Source organism: Podarcis cretensis, assembly GCF_951804945.1.
Source record: "Podarcis cretensis genome assembly, chromosome: 16".
In the NCBI taxonomy this organism is placed as follows: Eukaryota; Metazoa; Chordata; class Lepidosauria; order Squamata; family Lacertidae; genus Podarcis; species Podarcis cretensis.
Genome location: NC_137186.1, coordinates 30,292,259 through 30,309,907, shown reverse-complemented (window position 1 = coordinate 30,309,907; position 17,649 = coordinate 30,292,259). Strand labels below are relative to the sequence as shown.

The window sequence follows — 17,649 nt, the reverse complement described above, 5'->3', positions numbered from 1 at the left end:
GGCCAAGAAAGCGAGATGAGCGCCACAACCCCAGAGTCATCTGCAACTGGACTTAAGCGTCAGGGGTTCTTTACCTCCTCCCCCCACATGTAGACAATACTGAGCTAGGTGGAGCAATTGTCCACCTCTTTAGAAGCACAGTTTCCTATGCTCCTAGCATCTGGAAGGTCCCTTGGTCTGGTCCAGCAAGTCTCTTCTCCTTATACCAGTCCCTGGCATTGATCATCCATGAAATGGTTTAAAGGGGAGACTCTCCCAAAACCGACTGCTTGAGGTCCTTTAACTGGAGATGTCAAAGACAGCATAGGGCTTCAATGGCTGAATTAATGGGAAGACGTATAAATGGCACACAATAGAATTGGGGTTCATGAAGGGTGTAACCAAACAAATCGGACCGAAATAAAGACTAGAGAGGTGTGTGTCTTCTGGGTGTGGTTTGTGTGAGCAGATCAGGCTGATTGATGCTCAAGAAAGAGGTGTTCTGGAAGAATTGTGGGCAGCCAAAATAACTGCACCCATGCATACATATTGGTAGGCATTGAAGGGACCCCAAGCTTTGCAGAAGTACAATGTTTGAGCAGCGGGGGGGGGGGGGGAGCAATGAGTCCAATGAGGACTGAGCATGCTCAGTGACCACAGAATGCCACCTGCCTGTTGCAGGCAGGGTAGAAAACCAGGCGAGAGACTGAACTGGGCAAATCTGTTAATTTCCATTTCTCTTTGGTTTCTCGCTTTTCCAACTCTAAGTTCAGTTCTCTGCAAATTTACATTTTTGGTGTGGGGGAAAAGTCCTCATGAAAATTCATCGGATGTATCCTAATATATACTCAATTTGTCTTGTATTTCGCCTAAAATACACATCTTTGCAGAGTAATATTGCCTTTTGTGTTCGTTTTACTAATATATGCATATTTTTGCACACTCTACCCTGGAATATGCACTTTTGGACACATTACAGTGGTACCTCAGGTTACATACGCTTCAGGTTACATACACTTCAGGTCACAGACTCCGCTAATCCAGAAATAGTGCCTCAGGTTAAGAACTTTGCTTCAGGATGAGAACAGAAATTGTGCTTCGGCAGCGCTGCAGCAGCGGGAGGCCCCATTAGCTAAAGTGGTGCTTCAGGTTAAGAGCAGTTTCAGGTTAAGAACGGACCTCCAGAACGAATTAAGTACTTAACCTGAGGTACCACTGTACTTGACTGGCATGATGCGTTGCCTAAATTTAAAGAATGTTTGAATTTCTCCAGTTGGCTGTTTCCTTCCTCGTAATGTTTCGGAAGGTGTGAATGAGGCAGGTTTGCCTTTTGATGAAAACTTAGTTGAATTCCTACCCCATCTTGCAAACAATACTTGGGTGGAATAGACTTCCTGCTGGATCCTGAGCATTGCGACTTCGGCACTAACAAAATCCATTTGGGAGGACAGGCTCTTAACTGCTAGTAAGCAAGAAAAGGCTTTTGGTTTTTGTTTTTTTAAAAAAACTGCTTACAGAATAGCCTCTCTCAGCTCATCTCTCAGCAATTGGCAAGGAGGTTTTTCTTTCTTTCTTTCTTTCCCTTTTTCTTTTTTTAATATATCAGGGCTTGGGAAGCGTTAATCCCAGAGGGCCTTTCCCCACTCGTTCCCTTGTCAAGTCGAGAGGGAGGGATGGCAGTTGCAGATCACAGAGCTGTGCTTGCGTGAGAGAAAAAGCGAGCGCTTGGCACTGCCGCTCCACCCACCCCCCTGCCCAGCTCCCGGGGGCCTCTCCCTGCTGCAGGCTTCACACCTGTTCACACAACCTTTCCCAGGTATACACACCTTGGTTAGGTACCCCCACCATAGCTCTCAGCAGGGTGGGGTGGGAAATCGGTGCTGAGCCAAGGAGACCAAATAGCGTTTTGGGGAGGGGTGGGTGTAGGGGTTTCTCCGAAACCTTTCCCCACCCGTCTCAAGCTTCTTAACCCTTAGTAGTCCATGCAGAGCTGGGCATTTCAGCCGGCAGGCAGCAGGAAAGATAGGATTGCTATTTACAGGGGTAAAAGGTAAAGGGACCCCTGACCATTAGGTCCAGTCGTAGCCAACTCTGGGGTTGCGGCACTCATCTCGCTTTACTGGCCGAGGGAGCTGGCGTACAGCTTACAGGTCATGTGGCCAGCATGACTAAGCCGCTTCTGGCGAACCAGAGCAGCGCACGGAAACGCCGTTTACCTTCCCACCGGAGCGGTACCTATTTATCTACTTGCACTTTGACGTGCTTTTGAACTGCTAGGTTAGCAGGAGCAGGGACCGAGCAACGGGAGCTCACCCCGTCGCGGGGATTTGAACCGCCGACCTTCTGATCGGCAAGTCCTAGGCTCTGTGGTTTAACCCACAGAGCCACCCGCGTCCCATTTACAGTGGTACCTCGGGTTAAGTATTTAATTCGTTCCGGTGGTCTGTTCTTAACCTGAAACTGTTCTTAACCTGAAGCACCACTTTAGCTAATGGGGCCTCCTGCTGCTGCCACGCCACCCGAGCCTGATTTCTGTTCTCATCCTGAAGCAAAGTTCTTAACCTGAAGCACTATTTCTGGGTTAGTGGAGTCTGTAACCTGAAGCGTATGTTACCTGAAGCGTATGTAACCTGAAGCGTATGTAACCCGAGGTACCACTGTATTGTCCCTGCCAAGGCCAGTTTAGGTTTCATGAGGCCTTAAGCTACTGAAGGTCATGGGGCCCTTTATATGTCCAGCTGCCCTTTGTCAACAACAAATAGTCGCTGTTTTTTGTGTTGAATATATGCTATATGGTAATTTATGGACCTAATAGGTATCTGACCTTTAAAGCCCTAAACGGCCTCAGCCCAGTATACCTGAAGGAGCGTCTCCACCCCCATCGTTCTGCCCGGATGCTGAGGTCCAGCTCCGAGGGCCTTCTGGCGGTTCCCTCATTGCGATAAGCAAAACTACAGAGAACCAAGGCAGAGGGCCTTCTTGGTAGTGGCACCCACCCTGTGGAACGCCCTCCCATCAAATGTCAAAGAGATAAACAACTACCTGAAATTTAGAAGACATCTGAAGGCAACCCTGTTCAAGGAAGTTTTTAATGTGTGACATTTTAATGTATTTTTAATTTCTGTTGGAAGACGCCCAGAGTAGCTGGGGAAACCCAGCCAGATGGGCAGGGTACAAATAATAAATTATTATTATTATTATTATTATTATTATTATTATTATTATTATACTACCAGGGCCAAGCTTGGGGAGGAGGAGGATGAGCCGGCACTTGTCCTGAGTGACAACAATGGTGGCCACAGCTTCGGCTGTGAGGGAGCACTTTGTTGCCTATCCGTGGCTGCCGCTGCTGACTGCCTCCCTCGGGGAGCTCATAGCAGCTGCTGAAAAGTGGGCCAGAAGGAGTAGAGCAAGGCTTCCTCAACTTCGGCCCTCCAGATGTTTTGAGACTACAATTCCCATCATCCCTGGCCACTGGTCCTGCTAGCTAGGGATCATGGGAGTTGTAGGCCAAAAACATCTGGAGGGCCAAGGTTGAGGAAGCCTGAAATAGAGGCTGCCAGCGCTGAGGCCCAGCCTCTTGTCACGTGCTGGTTCTGAGGGCATGTGCTTTTCTATTTGTAAAAATTCCAAAATAAAATAAAATAAAATCAGTGTTAAGAGAAGGGGTTTTCTCAGGACAGGGGGAGGCCGTGTGTGCTGTGTCCCACAGGTGCAGTGGTAGTAACACCTGCCTTTATTCTGATAGGAAATGCTCTGAGGTGGCAGGGGATCCCCTCAAAATATTAGGGGTTGAGGTCAGTCAGTTGGGGGGAGGGTACAAAATGTCCCTGTTTTCATCTGAGGAATGCTGGAGGGTATGCTTTCACTGGTAGAGCACATGCTTTACATACAGAAAGTCCCAGGTATCTCCATCTGAAAAAAGGTCAGGTGAGAGGTCTCTCTGCTGGAGACCCTGGAGAGCATTTACCAGTCAGGGTGCCTCCCTATTTTGCAGGAGCAATTCAGGTGCATACCAGGAGATTTACCATATTTTTTGCTCTATAAGACTAACTTTCCCCCTCCTAAAAAGTAAGGGGAAATGTGTGTGCATCTTGTGGAGCGAATGCAGGCTGTGCAGCTATCCCAGAAGCCAGAACAGCGAGAGGGATCGCTGCTTTCACTGCGCAGCAATCCCTCTTGCTGTTCTGGCTTCTGAGATTCAGACTATTTTTTTCCTTGTTTTCCTCCCCCCAAAACTAGGTGCATCTTGTGATCTGGTGCGTCTTATAGAGTGAAAAAGGTAGGTGATAAACAGTGGCGTAGCGTGGGGGGTGCAGGGGGGGACGGCCACACCGGGCGCAACATCTGGGGTTAGGGGGCGCAAATCCACGGGTTAGGGGGCGCAAATTACTTGCCTTGCCCCGGGTGCTGACAACCCACGCTACACCACTGGTGATAAAAGTGAATTAAAGGGTTCCGCTGCCCTAAATTCCACTTTAAAAAGAAGAAGAAAAGAAACAGAATGTTAGGGGGTTAGAGAAGTGTTTGGGAAGTGCATTGAAAGGTGTGGAGCAAACAAACGATGAACAGGAAGACATTGAAAACACACACACACACACACACACACACACACACACACACGTGTGAATCAGGAGGGAGGCAGGACAAATGTTCAGTGGTAGATAAACTCTGGAAATTAATCCAAACTGGTGCCCAAGAAAGCAAAGCCTGGCTATAATCTAACCTTCATGTAAGCTTTGTGCAAGCAAATCAGGGTGAATCTACTATATATTTCAGAAAGTGGTTTGCCTGTCCTTTTGCTCTTCCCTCTTGAGATGTTGTTGTCAAACTCAGTATAAGAGCTTTGGATTGGTGGGCTGGGGGAGGGGGGTTGTCATCATTGACGTTTTAACACCCAGCAACATTTTGAATCAAGATGGCAGGCTGAAACACCACCTTGACATGACTTCACCGGTTATTTGGCCAAATGGGTCCAAACTCACAAATTACACTATCTGTTTAAAAATCACAATATAACTTTGGTTCCTATAAATTCCCGGGCAGCTCCAGGAACTTTCCGCTTGCACTCAATAAAAAGGTCATCTGGAGGAGCCTTCGGGGGGGGGGGCAGAAATACTGGGCTAGATGGATAAGTAGCCTGACCTGGTATAAGGCAGCTTATACGTTCTGAACTTGTAGAAATTACCCTTCCCTTGTGGAGGGGATTGACCACAAATGTAGGTAGGCAGGTATATCAGTCAACCAGGGGAGGAGGAAGTGGAGGACTCAGGCTCCCCTCTAGGCTGCAAGGCTTGTCTGTCCAGCAGTGACTGCAAGGCTGAACACAACACAGCAATTGCACCAAAGACATCCTGTTATACGGTCCCTTCTACACTCTCCTCCATCTAGACAAGCAATAGGCATGGTCAGAGTTGAAGGACACATTCCAGCCAGAGAGGAACACTCAAGGAGGGCGAGAAGCAGGAAATAAATACAGGGTTGGTTTGACGTCAAAATGGAGAGGAAGAGAAGCTTGCACGTCGCCTTGAGCTCTTTGTTGAAAAAATGGGGTATAAATGCAATAAATAAATAAACGCGACATCATTTAGACTGGTGCTCTGTTTTGTTTTCCATGGAAACCGCTTTGAGCGAGGGATGCGTTTTCAGAAAACGTGGCATATACCGTATTTTTCACTCTATAAGACGCACCAGACCACAAGAGGCACCTAGTTTTTGGAGGAGGAAAACAAGGAAAAAAATATTCTGAATCTCAGAAGCTAGAACAGCAAGAGGGATCTCTGCGCAGTGAAAGCAGCAATCCCTCTTGCTGTTCTGGCTTCTGGGATAGCTGCGCAGCCTGCATTCGCTCCATAAGACGCACACAAATTTCCCCTTACTTTTTAGGAGGGAAAAAGTGAGTCTTATAGAGCAAAAAATACGGTAAATAAAACTTTATTCGCATTAGCCAATGGCCATAGCAACACTAAAACATTACAGTATACACAGAAAAGGAAATTTGATATAAAAGCACAATTTAAAGTCCTGAATCAGCCATCAGTTAGTGGCCCTTATTCTGATTGCCCCTGCTATGAACCTAGCAACCTTGGCTGTTATCTGCTCATTTTGATCTGATAGAAGAAAGGACATTGTGGCAGTGGTTGAGCGCCCTGGGATGGTTAGGACGAGTGGGGTGATGATCTCATTCCTCAGGTCTTTGTAGAGAGTACAAGACAGGAGGACGTGTGCCGCTCTTTCGGTGCTACCATCTCCACAGGGGCAAAGATGTTTCTCAGGCGGGATCTTTTGGAATCGACCCTCAAGTACCGCAGATGGCAAAACATCCAGTCTTGCAAGTGTAAAAGCACGTCTGTATTTTGGGGTAATAAGTTTGTGCAGATATGGGGGCAGAGAATCAAAATGGAGAGGTGGAAACTGAACATACCAAGGGCAGAATTTCCTTATAGGTTGTTCTGGTGCTCGATATCTTTTAGACGTTGACCAATTAGACTGTTTGCTTTAGTGGGGTCCATAGTGAGTAGGTGTTGTGGGGAGAGAAGCAGGAATGGTGAAGAGTGGAGCTTGGATAGAGCACCAAGGGCCAGATGGAGGGATCTTGAGGGCCAGATTTGGATCCCCAGCCTGAGGCTCTCCATCCCCGATCTGTGGAAAGGTGGAGCAATGGGTTGATCTTACAACATGGAAATACAACTGCTCTCTTGGCTGTTTCCAGTTTCTCATTCCATCCATTTTATTTTATATTATTCCTAATTGGTCCCAGGTGTGGCATTTATCACAACATCTGGCTTCTTTCTTCCTCCTCCCCCTCCTCCCCCCGCACTCCCAATACACAAATGGCGAGGAAGCCAACAATTTGAATCTCAAATATTTCACACTCCGCCTGGTGCCAGAAATACAAGACAAATGTGTCTTGCATCTGTCTCTCTGTTGAGCAACAACACATTATCTGCCGTCTTCCAGGCCCTGCTAAGCAGAAGGCAACAATTTAGTTACAGATCTTCTTCGTTCTGACCCCAGCCAACTAAAGGGCGTGGACCCAATGCTGGAAGAGAATTTTAGAGATCTTCATGCTTAAGTAAAAATGGGATACAATGAATGGATGGAAACCAGGGCTGGAACCCTAGTTGATATCAGTGCAGTAATATGCAGGTATATTTGGGAGTGTGTCCCATTGAGTGCAATGGACCTTACTTCCAGGTAGGCGAATCTGCCAATTTCACTTTCTCTCAGTTTCTGCTTGTAAGCTCTGTTCTCCATGCTTCCGCAGCAGATTGCAATTAAAAAAACTCCTGAAAATTCATCAACATTTTAGGGTGGATTTCTCCTCACATACAGGTGCTTATGCACAATTTTGCCTAATGCACACCTTTATAATTTAATAAAAATAATAATTTATTATTTATACCCTGCCCATCTGGCTGGGTTCCCCCAGCCACCCTGGGCGGCTTCCAACAAAATATTAAAATACAATAGTCTGTTAAACACTAAAAGCTTCCCTAAACAGGGCTGCCTTCAGATGTCTTCTAAAAGTCTGGTAGTTGTTTTTCTCCTTGACATCTGGTGGGAGGGTGTTCCACAGGGCGGGTGCCACTACTGAGAAGGCCCTCTGCCTGGTCCCCCTGTAACTTGGCTTCTTGCAGCGAGGGAACCGCCAGAAGACCCTTGGCGCTGGGCCTCAGTGTCCGGGCAGAATGATGGGGGTGGAGACGCTCCATCAGGTATACTGGACTGAGGCCATTTATGTAAGCAATTTCCCCTTATATAATGCATTGCTGTATATTATTTTCACAGACAGGTGCATTTCCTTGCACACCCAAGCATATGCATTTTTTGTACACATTACTTGGGCTGGAGAACTTCATTTTTAAAAAGCGGGAAAGTGCATGTTTTAAAGGATAGTTGTGTTTCAGTTCGTGTATTGTTTTAGAATTTGCAGAATAAGTTCATCCACCTTTAAATGTGAACTGAATTGAATCCCACATAACATAATATAACATAACATAACATAACATAACATAACATAACATAACAACATAACATAACATAACATAACATAACATCATAACATAACATAACATAACATAACATAACATAACATAACATAACATAATGCATTCATGCAGCATCTACAAGGAAAGACAGGCGAACTAATGCCAGTGTACTGGAAGAAGCAAAGATCAGCAGTGTTGAAGCAACGGTTCTTCAACATGAACTTTGTTGGACTGGTCATGTTGCGCGGATGCCTGATTATCGTCTTCCAAAGAAACTACTCTATTCCAAACTTAAAAATGGAAAGCTGGTGGTCAACAAAAGAGATTTAAAGACTCTCTCAAGGCAGATCTAAAAAAAAAAAAGTAGTACAGTGGTACCTCGGGTTACATGTGCTTCAGGTTACAGACTCTGCTAACCCAGAAATAGTACCTCGGGTTAAGAACTTTGCTTCAGGGTGAGAACAGAAATTGTGCGGCAGTGGCACGGTGGCAGTGGGAGGCCCCATTAGCTAAAATGGTACCTCAGGTTAAGAACAGTTTCAGGTTAAGAAAGGACCCCCAGAATGAATTAAGTTCTTAACCCGAGGTACCACTGTATAAACACAGACACCTGGGAAACACTGCCTTGGGAGCGCTCCAATTGGAGAACAGCCTTTACCAAAGGTTTTATGGACTTTTAAGATGCTCAAACTCAGGATGAAAGGGAGAAACTTGCTAAGAAGAAGGCCCATTTGGCAAACCCTCACAGTGATCAACTCCCGCCTGGAAACCTATGTCCCCACTGTGGAAAGACGTGTGGATCCAGAATTGGCCTCCACAGTCACTCACTGTTAAGACCGTGTTCATGGAAGACAATCTTACTTGGCTATGAGTGATTGCCAGAGGAGAAGAAGACAAGGAAAGTAACTACCTTTCTCCCCTCTTCATCCTGCAACAAAATAAGGGCATAAGAGCCCAGCTGGATAAGGCCAATAGCCCATCCAGTCCAGCATCCTTTTCTCACAGTGGCCAACCAAATGCCTGCGGAAAACCTGCAAGAGGGATTTGTGCCCCAGAGCTCTCTCCCTTCCACTGGGGTTTCCAGCAACTGGTATTCGGAAGCATTGCTGTGGAGGCAGAGCAAATTCCTCATGGCTAGTAAAAGGTAAAGAGACCCCAGACCATTTAGTCCAGTCGCAGATGACTCTGGGGTTGCGGCGCTCATCTCGCTTTATTGGCCGAGGGAGCCGGCGTACAGCTTCCGGGTCATGTGGCTAGCATAAGTAAGCCGCTTCTGGCGAACAAGAGCAACGCATGGAAACGCTGTTTACCTTCCCACCGGAGTGGTACCTATTTATCTACTTGCTCTGGTGTGCTTTCGAACTGCTAGGTTGGCAGGAGCAGGGACCAAGCAACAGGAGCTCACCCCGTCGCGGGGATTCGAACCGCCGACGTTCTGATTGGCAAGTCCTAGGCTCCGTGGTTTAACCCACAGCACCACCCGCATCCCTCATGGCTAGTAGCCTCCATGAAATTGCCCAGTCCTCTTTTAATGCCATCTAAGTTTTCAGCCTTTGCTGATTCCTGTGGGAGCAAGTTCCATAGTTAAACTATGTGCTGCGTAATTTGTTTTGTCTTTCCTGAATGAGATATAATTGAGAGGAAAATCTCTCCAGAGATTGCTTATGTGAGAGAGAAAGAAAAAGAGAGAGATCATCAGGACCTCAACCACTTAAGACAAGTATCTCCTTATGCTGGGCTGCAACTTCTGCATCTCACAAAACGTAGTCATTGTAGGGGATGTCCATTACAATTTCTCCCCATTTCTCATTTCCTCATTTTTACACTCTGTTCTCCACACTTCCTCATCAATTCATGCTTATTAAATTTTTAATTCCTTGTGAAAATTCACTAGCATTTTAGTTGAAGTTTCCCCTAAGGCACACATTTCCCAAGCTATTTCCCCTAATATAACACATGCCTTTTGCATGTTGTTCCTCCTCCTAACAGATGCATCTTCACGTGCAATTTCCCCCAATGGGCACAAATTTTATATGCATTATTTGGTTGGAGAATTGCGTCGCAAAACTGAGGGAAGTGTGAATTTCGAAGGATAGCTGCAATATTTCAGTTTGTGTATCGTTTTCGGAAGTGCAGATCAGAACCCTGAGGGTGGTCACCAATCTTTCAAGTTTTCCTTCCTTCCTTCCTTCCTTCCTTCCTTCCTTCCTTCCTTCCTTCCTTTGGATTCTCCCGTACCGACACATAGGCCACTGTAGATGCAACTGCCTCAGTTTATTCCAAATGAACCCCGACCCTACTATTTTCTGGGAGGTGGTAGAAGCTCACCCCCATGCAGAAAGATCACCAATCTATTTTGGAGCTCCAAGTGCTGGAAAGAGGAAAGACCAAATTAACTGAGAGACAAGGCACCGATACAGCCTTTAAACCAGGGGAACCATCGCTACTCAGTCCATATCATTCATCTCCCAAGAGTTCGCAAATACCGCATTATTCACCCAGCCTGGCTGTTGGCTGGGCTTAGCACTGTTTTTATTACAAGACATGAAAGCAGCTCCAGAAAGACGTTTCTTGCAAAGATCCCGGCTCGCCATGCCAAAACGATCGCTGCTTTGGCAGAGTCTGCACATTCATTTTTTATTGGTCACAAATGGAATCCAGATGTTGGCTGCAGAAGGCAGCCCTGGTGACTTGGAGCCCTGCCACCGTCACTTTGTTAAACTCTTGACCTGCAGCGGGTTAAAAGCTGCGAAAGAATGGGACTGAGGCATCAGGAGGGCATCGGCAGCCCCGCCAGGGGAGAGGAGAGAGAGGCCCAGCTCAGAAACTTTGGCCTGGCACAGGAAATGTTTAACGTGGGCTACACCCTCTGCGTAGGGGAAGAGCCATGGCTCAGCGGCAGAGCTGCTGCTTGGCACACAGAAGGTTCCCAGTTCAATCCCCAGCATCCCCAGGACCAGGACCAGAAAAGACCCCTGGTCTGGAAAGCTGGAGAGCAGCTGCCAACCAGTGCTAACAACACTGAGCTAATTGGCCCAATGTTCTGATTAGTATGAGGCATCCTCCTATGTTTCTATTTACCATATTTTTCGCTCTATAGGACCAGTGGCATAGCGTGGGTTGTCAGCACCCGGGCAAGGCAAGTAATTTGCGCCCCCTAACCCGTGGATTTGCGCCCCCTAACCCGTGGATTTGCGCCCCCTAACCCTAACTCCCAGATGTTGCGCCCGGTGCGGCCGGGCCCCCCTGCACCCCCCACGCTACGCCACTGTATAGGACGCACTTTTTCCCCTCCAAAAATTAAGCATCCTATAGAGCGAATGCAGCTAAGCCCAAAGCCAGAACAGGGAGATGGAGCGCTGCGGAAATGGCTGCCCTTGCGCTACACTCCAAAGGCTTCAGGGATCTTAGAGGCTGGCGGTGGGGGAAAGCGGCGCTTCCCCCCACCGCCAGCCCCAAAGAGCAGGTCAAAAGGAACCTGAAGCCTCCGGAGCCCAGAGGGAACTCCCGCCGCGTTCCGGAGGCTTTGGGTGAATGCACCTTGAACGCACCTTGTTTTAGAGGGGGAGAACAAGAAAAAAAAATATTTTTTCCTTTTTTTTTAAAAAAAAGTAATATTTATTCCAGTTTTAAAAATTACAAAAAGAAAACACTAAATTAAGCAAGAAAAAACAAGACAATACATCACCATGAATACAGACAAGCAAAAAATTTAAAAAACCCAGAAAAATACAAACAATTAAGAAAAAAAAGAAAAAAGAAAAAAAAAACAAATCAAACCTTCCCATAACTTATTTTTCATTTGCTTGTTTCCTTGACCTCCTCACACCTCCCTTTTTTTGTATTCTAGTTCAATGAGATATTTCAGCAAATCCTTTCCATCTTTGTTTTTATCCTAATAATTTATCTTAACATACTGTAATTTTACACTCTCTTCTTTCACCAATTAACTATCCATTTTTACTTAATCCTTTATATCATTTCTGCTAAAACCACATAGCTTCATTCCAACATCCTTCTAACATTCCTTAATTTTACAATGTTTCTGTAAATAAACTTTAAATTTCTTCCAATCTTCTTCCACCAACTCTTCTCCTTTTTTTCCTGTTCTCCCCCTCCTATGGTCTGGTGCTTCCTATGGTCCAGTGCATCCTATAGAGCGAAAAATATGGTAATTCAGCCCTTTGTTTTTTTAAAAAAAATACCATGAGGACCTTCTTTTAGAGGAGACGCCATCGCTCAGTGGCAGAGCATCTGTTTTGCATGTGAAAGGTCTCAGGTTCAATCCCTAGCATCTCCAGGTTAAGCCTGGAATTGTCCCCTGCCTGAAACCTTGGAAAGCCTGATATCATAGGCGTGTGGCAGAATGGGCGAGACCCCTTTTGTAACTTCTCTGTTCCTTACTCCTCAAATCATACGCTCTTTTTGTTCCATTTCCTCAGTAAAGTTCTTCTGGGATGCCCCTCTCTCTGGACTCCATCTGTGTTACCGAAGCGACATTACTGAGCGCGAGACTCTTAAACTCAGGGTCGTGGGTTGGAGTCCCATATTGCATTGCAGGGCGTTGGGCTTAGAATATCTTGTGGTACCTTCCAACTCTGATTCTATAGGTTCTGTAAGAGGAAGAAGCAGAAATCTCTGGAACCCACGTACACACACATACCACTCTCTGGTAGGTGGCATGGATTTGGCCCAGAAGAAGAGGCAAGCCAATGAATAGTGGCAACAGAAAGGGAAGAGGTGCAACAACCTTTGTGGGTCAGAAGATTGCCTTGAAGGAAAGGCAAACATTGCAGGGAGTTGGAGCCCCCACTCTTGGTGAAGTGAATGGGGGCCTTGCTCCTCCCTTAAAGAGCTTCTCTGTCTGTTTTCTTCTGGAATACCTGCCTAAGTTGGGTCACAAGCACGTCTACAGGTAGTGTGTACTACTCTATGCCCTTGGAATGCTAGCCAGTAGAGTCTGGTGCCAATTGGGTCTGGTGGCCAGGTTCTGTGTACAGATCTGTAGGCGCAGACCATCCCCTAACCCAAACTAGTTTGTTAAGAAAATCCCCAAACTCAGTTCCATGGGTGACCTTGGGTCATCTCTCTGTGGTAGCTTATCTTAAAGTTTTAAGTGTCTGTACGCTTATCACATTTGTAAATTTTAAATTTATTGTTGTACATTGTTTTAAATGTTTGTTTCCCTTCTGGGATTGTACCCCCAAGTGTGTTTTATAAGCTGGTCTCTGACTGTAATAAATGATCTATCTTGGGTGTGGTGGGGCAGAAAGCAGTGAGCCCAACAGTAGGTGGCGCTAGAGAATGACAGGCAGGAACTGTCCCTTCCCTGCTGAGATCTGCAAGGGCGAAACAGAGACTCGGGAGGACGAAGTCTGACAGCCAGGGCTACCCTCTCGACTGGTGGGCAACTAAGAAAGGCAGCAGGTGAGGGCTGGCTGAGGACAGACTGAGGTTGTGCCCTGGCTCTTTCTGGACCCCGCCGTTGGTTGCTTGTTTGTAGCTTTTGTCTCAAGAGTTCAAGCGCTTTCCCCCGCTGCCTCACGTACCAGACTCTGTCTGGGCAGCCAACCAGGGCTGTGGGCAGTTCAGGAATCAAAGAGCGGAGCCAGGAAAACCTTCACATCCACCCAAATTTTGTGCCAAACCCAAAGTCGAAACACAATTCCACCGAAAAGGATGGAGGGGCTGCGGAGGGAGAGAGGGAGGGAAATGGATTTCAGGAAGGTGTGCAAATGTTCGGCATCTCCATGTGCTCAGCTTTGCATCTGACCAAAGCAACAAGGGTACTGTTATGTACTGAGTTGAATAGGATCCAAAAGGCAGCAGTCTGATTGGTTCTAGAACAATAGGATTCAGAATGCAGCAGTCTGACTGGTCCTAGAACACTAGGACCCAGAATGCAGCAGTCTGATTGGTCCACAGGAGCCACCCAATCCAGCTGCAGGTGGAAGTGAATCCGCAACCTGATTGGCCTACCAGAGAATCCTGGAATTATCCAATCACGTGGGGCCCATTGTGTAAATAATGTATATAAAGCAGACATTCTGGGGCAACTTCCATCCCTCCTCACCACTAAGAGCTGAATAAAGAGCATGAAATCCACTCTCGACTCCGAGTATATTTCAGGTACAGAAAGAAAATATCCACTCACTGGCCCTTTAGGAAGTACCATTGCACTCTTATCCACGTCTACTCAGAAGTAAGTCCTGTTTAGTTAAATAGGACTTGCTCCTAGGCAAGCTTGCATATAGGAGTGTGGGCTGCAATTTGCAGCCTATTTTGGTGTCCTGTCTCCCAGCTGTTGTTGCTGTTGTTTTTATTGCATTTTCTATCCCACCTTTTTCTCCAAAGAGCAAAAGACCGTGGTTTTCCCACACAGCCATGAAGCTCACTGGGTGACCTTGGGCCAGTCGCTGCCTCTCAGCCTAACCCACCTCACAGGGTTGTTGTGGGGATTGGATGAGGAGGGGGAGACCCCTGTGGAACACCCTCCCATCAGATGTCAAGAAGATGAGTAACTGTACAGTGGTACCTCGGGTTACATACGCTTCAGATTACATACGCTTCAGGTTACAGACTCTGCTAACCCAGAAATAGTGCTTCAGGTTAAGAAGTTTGCTTCAGGATGAGAACAGAAATCGTGCTCCAGCGGCACGGCGGCAGCGGGAGGCCGCATTAGCTAAAGTGGTGCTTCAGGTTAAGAACAGTTTCAGGTTAAGAACGAACCTCCGGAACAAATTAAGTACCATATTTTTCGCCCTATAGGGCACACTGGCCCATAGGGCACACCTAGTTTTTTTGGGGGGGAAATAATAATAATAAAAATTATCTGCCCAAAGCCCGGGGCGCACTTGCAAGGCTTGCGGATAGCTTCCTGAAGCCTGGAGAGCGAGAAGGGTTGGTCTCACCGACGCCTCTCGCTCTCCAGGCTTCAGCGAAAGCCTGCATTCGCCCCATAGGACGCACACAGATTTCCCCTACATTTTTGGAGGGGGAAAAGTGCGTCCTATAGGGCGAAAAATATGGCACTTAACCTGAGGTACCACTGTATTACCTTTAGAAGACTTCTGAAGGCAGCCCTGTATAAGTTACAGATAGGTAGCCGTGTTGGTCTGCCATAGTCAAAACAAAATAAAAAAATTCCTTCCAGTAGCACCTTAAAGACCAACTGAGTTAGTTCTTGGTATGAGCTTTCGTGTGCATGCACACTGAAGAAGTGTATCTGAAGAAGTGTGCATGCACACGAAAGCTCATACCAAGAACTAACTTAGTTGGTCTTTAAGGTGCTACTGGAAGGAATTTTTTTATTTTGTTTAGCCCTGTATAAGTAAGCCTTTTGATGTGTAATGTTTTATTATGTTTTTATACATATTGGAAGCTGCCCTGAGTGGCTGGGGCAACCCTGTCAGATAGGTGGGATGCAATTATTATTATTATTATTATTAATGCCACTTTGTGCACATTGAAGGTAAAGGTGAGAAATAAATGCGATAAAGAAGAATTTCCATCCAGTGAGGTTCGCTTGCAGCCAGCCCATCTCGTTCTCCAGAAAGCAACAAAGCTCCTAGATTATTTGCAGATTGAAGAGGCATGTCAGTGACAAAAGAGGGGTCTGAGAGGCTGCTCCAGATGTCTTCTCTCAGGGGAGCTGGAACTGGCCCAGATGTGTATTTTTCTTATACCAAAAAAATATACATAAAAAATGAGACCACATTGTTTGGGGAAGTTGCCATGAGAAAGCATGGACTGAATCACACCTAAAAGTGAAGCCAAGATCTGCTGCCTGAGTTCCAGAGCGACCCACCAGCAAGCTGTGTTTTCACTTCTGACACCAATGGTGCTTCCAGCTCAGCCCTCAGGAGGTTCATTTAGAAATCAACAGTGAAGCAATCTCTGAGGCAAACCTGAAACTCTTCAGCTTCAGCCAAGTGGAAACGCCGGTCTGTCATCCCCATCTCAAAACAAAAAAAAAAAAAAATAGGTTTCTTTAGAGAAAACAAAGCTGGGGAGTGGAGGGTGGGGTCAGGGGGGAGAGAAACCTTTTGTCATCATTTCTGGGATTTGGCAGACAGGATTTGGTGGAGGGCATTACATAACATCTCGGAGGGGGGCTGCGGCTGAATTAGCAGGTGTGGCATGGAGAAAGCTGGATCCACAGGTGGGGGGCACTGGTAAAAGGTAGAAATTTCCACGAAAAAGCTGGTGGATTTCCAGGAGGGCTTCCTTTTGAGAAGAAGAAAAAAACATTTGCAGACTGATGTGGAAACTGACAGATTTGAAAGGTTAAAATGATTGCAAAATTATTGATGATGATGGTGGTGGTGATAAATTGGATGACTGGTCTCCATTTGGTTTCTGGGTGGGGTGGTGTAATGCAGGAGGTCAACACTAGGTGGAACCAGAGCCCATCCTCCTCCCTTCTGAGTTCTACAAAGGCTAAGGGGAAGAGCTGACTGTCAGTGCCACCACCACCATGTTGGACTGGTTGCAAGTAAGGATGTAGGCAGGTGAACGCTGACCAAGGGCAGATTGAGATTGGTGGGGCAGTGCCCCATTTGTCCTAATGGAGCCACCTTTACTGGTTCTAACCAGTGAAGAAATAGAAGAAATTGAAAGGTTTAAAGGAGGAAGAAGCTGTAAAAAATAAACTGGAATAAATTGGGGTACAGGGAACCATCGAGAGAGATTCTCATTTAAGGCCCTCAGGGCATTAAAGTCTTCCTAAATTGTAGCGCAAGGAAATTTTCTCAAGGAAAAAGAGAATATTACTGCAAATCTTATCCAGCAACTTCCATTCCGCAGACAATTCTAGCACTATCAGAGTAATAGCGCAGCAAGAATCATAAAAGCTATACTACAATAACTTAAATCCATAATAATTCCCCACTTACATCGTAATCAAATTGTGAGGGCTGTAATCTTGTTGCGGTTAGAACCGGTTAGGTAAGTAGAGGAGATCTTTGCATGTCTCGCGACGCCTGTGAAAACCAACCAAAACTAGCTCTTGTCAAATTTTGGTTTATTAGTGGCAGGGGAGTAGGTAGCAAAGTGGCTTTTTTTTGGTACTTCGCAGATTTGGTGCAAAAAGGGCCATTTGCTGTATATTTGACGAACAAAGGAATTAAGGTAGCATCGTAAGCAGATATGCTCTAGCTGCCCCTATTTGCCAAGAGGGAGTACATACAATCACCATACCCTCCAACCTTTCTCAGATGAAAATAGGGATGTCCTATTCCATAATAATACATTTTTTATTATTATACCCCACCTATCTTACTGCGTTGCCCCAGACACTCTGGGACGCTTCCAACATATATAAAAACATAAGAAAACATTAAAAAAAACCACCTTCCCTATACAGGGCTTCCTTCAGATGTCTTTTAACGGTTGTCTCATCTCCTTGGCTTGGGGGTCGCCTACCTCCATACTGTCCAACATTTCTCCAATGAAAACAGGGATGTCCTAAGGAAAAGCGGGACATTCCGGGATCAAATCAGAAACCGGAATGGCTTCTGTAAATCTGGAACTGTCTCTGGAAAAATAAGGACACTTGGAGGGTCTGTCCACTAGGATCAGGGCTTTTAGTGTGGCGGCCCCTCCTGCCCCTTTGGAATGCACTCGCGATGAGCTTCAGATAGGAAATATTCAGGTATCTATGGATTTTGCCACATGGGGC

At 46.2% G+C, this 17,649-nt stretch overlaps 1 long non-coding RNA gene across 1 annotated transcript in view; it reads left to right on the top strand.

Moving 5' to 3' along the window:
• Positions 1–17,649, top strand: part of LOC307205166 — a 246,053-nt gene that overhangs the window by 127,713 nt on the left and 100,691 nt on the right. The gene's annotated exons all lie outside the window — the stretch shown is intronic.